The sequence below is a fragment of the Humulus lupulus genome, chromosome 2, assembly GCF_963169125.1.
Source record: "Humulus lupulus chromosome 2, drHumLupu1.1, whole genome shotgun sequence".
Taxonomy (NCBI): domain Eukaryota; kingdom Viridiplantae; phylum Streptophyta; class Magnoliopsida; order Rosales; family Cannabaceae; genus Humulus; species Humulus lupulus.
In genome coordinates, this window is record NC_084794.1 from 62,976,441 (window position 1) to 62,978,649 (window position 2,209).

The 2,209-nt window shown below is 33.0% G+C and overlaps 1 long non-coding RNA gene across 2 annotated transcripts; it reads right to left on the reverse strand.

The window, feature by feature from the left end:
* Nucleotides 1-267: 267 nt before the first annotated feature.
* LOC133816076 (uncharacterized) lies at nt 268-2,209 on the reverse strand. 2 transcript variants are annotated; one of them, XR_009885003.1, is made up of 4 exons: nt 1,842-2,209; nt 1,687-1,761; nt 1,157-1,218; nt 268-437 (listed from the first exon to the last, which is right to left on the reverse strand). It is a non-coding gene; the product is annotated as an uncharacterized LOC133816076 (long non-coding RNA). The 2 variants fall into 2 exon arrangements; XR_009885002.1 differs by having other exon boundaries at nt 268-1,218.

Here is a 2,209-nt window from a genome sequence, read left to right on the forward strand (position 1 = left end):
CCCAAGTTACTAAAATACCATTAACCTTTAATTAAAAGTCCCCAACTAAATTTATAGTATTCCCGAAATACCCCTAAGCTCTTCCCGAGCCGGGTTGTAACACCCTCACTTATTTTAGTTAAAACCATATTTGAAGTGTTACGTTTTAAAACTATATCATAATTTATTACTGCGGAAGTCTGAACATTTTTTTTTTTTTTTAAAACTTGAAAACTTATTTCACATTATTTACATTAAACATAAAGTGTGTCTCAAACATATTATACATAAGTATTAAATAACCCAATTTATTTTCAAAACATAACTTCACACTTTATTACAAACATCTCACTGATAACTGAAATAACCCACAAAAGGTCGATATGTTCATATGTACAAATTAGGGTCAGGACCATGCTTCAGTTCTCCTCATGTCATTCACACATTTCTTTCTCTACCTGCAACACAAGACAACTGTGAGCCTAAAGCTCAGTAAGCAAAGTAATGCATGCAATGCTAATGATTACCCAATATCAATGGACATACACAACTTCTTTTTAAATTTTGGGCCCCTTAATATTGTGCACACTGTTTGAATTAGTCAAAGTCAATGCCTGCTTGTTACACATATAATACAAAATCCCATGGGTTCTCCTCCGGCTAGCCATCACCACAGTAGGGCACATTAAAAACATTATTCCATCGTTGCCCCGTCGGGCTCAAGAGTTAAGGCGGCCACACACTGTGGTGTCAATACATATAACAATAACTCATATGGAGGAGAAATAAAAACGGAAACATGGCAAACAATATAATTGGTTCACTAAAACCTAGCCCAAATTATTGGGCAGCCACTATAAGCCTACTATAGGCCTCCGTTTACACTTATTAACACTTTCATTTGCCTTTTCAAAACAGTGGCACTGAACTTAAACTTCTTATAACAACTTTCTTTTATGTTGCACAAAACTTGCAAAGGCATCATATAATTAATCATCATAATATCATGCATGGTCTTATATCATATAATAATTTACCATATCACTATTATGCCATGCATACAAATTTATGATGAAGTGTCACTGTATGTTAATACCACTTACTCACAAAATATTCATATAATGCATACTTTCACATAACACATAATTCTTGTGTTGCAGTTGAGTACTTTACTTACCTTTTGTCCAAAATATAGTTCACCGTGTAACAAGTGGTGTCTTAGGTATTGATGTGCTTATCCTGACAATGGTATGGATTTCTCATCATAATGAAGGCAGTAAGACATTAAACTCTCATTTAAAAATACCCATAAAACATCATATCAAATTTCATATCAAAATCATGCCTAAAATGCCTTAAACCACCTAGATCGAGCGTTAGATTTATCTTAGACACTTAGAGAAATTTTGACAGAGTTTCCCCTTAATTTTAGCTATCCTCAAATATCAAAATCAACCAATAATCAACATCAAATAACCTGCCATAACCATATATCCCAAATACCAACATGATTCATCATAAAGTTATCATATACCGATTTTGATAAAATTCTTATCTCCTAGATCATCACCCAAATTAAATGAGTCTCCACATATATTCAAACATTTATAAACATATATACTCTCTTATAAACTCAATCAAATAACCAAAAATCATCTTGTACTCCAAGAACCCCAAAAACCTCATAAAACACAAAATTTCACTTACCGAGCAACTTTTCGGCGAAAACAATCTCTTCAAGCTTTTCTAAACCTCAAACCACTTGGAAACCCCAAGAAATATCTTAAAAAGGATAAAACACCATATATAAGCTCTCAGAAAAATTCAAAAACATAGTTTAACTTCCAAGTACAAGAACTTACCATAAAAATGTTAGAACTAAGCTTAATCTACTTCTTTGGCTTTGCTTTCACTTGGATCTCCTTAGAATTTCTTCAAACCAGCCAAGAAATGGTTTTTGGTTTTATTTTCTCTCTGTTTTTCAGAATAATGGTCGTGCAAAGTGATAAGGTTGATGAAAATTCCTTATTTTCAATGATTTAGCCTTATTGTATCAAAATTTGACACCTTTCATCTCATCATTTCACCTTTTGACTTATGAAAACCTTATCACTTCAATAATTTCGACTTAATCATCTGCTAGGCCTATTATCCTTATGTGTAAAACACTCACACCAAACCTTAGGTCCATATGACTTCATACCCAATAGTTATGCTTACCCGATCGAGC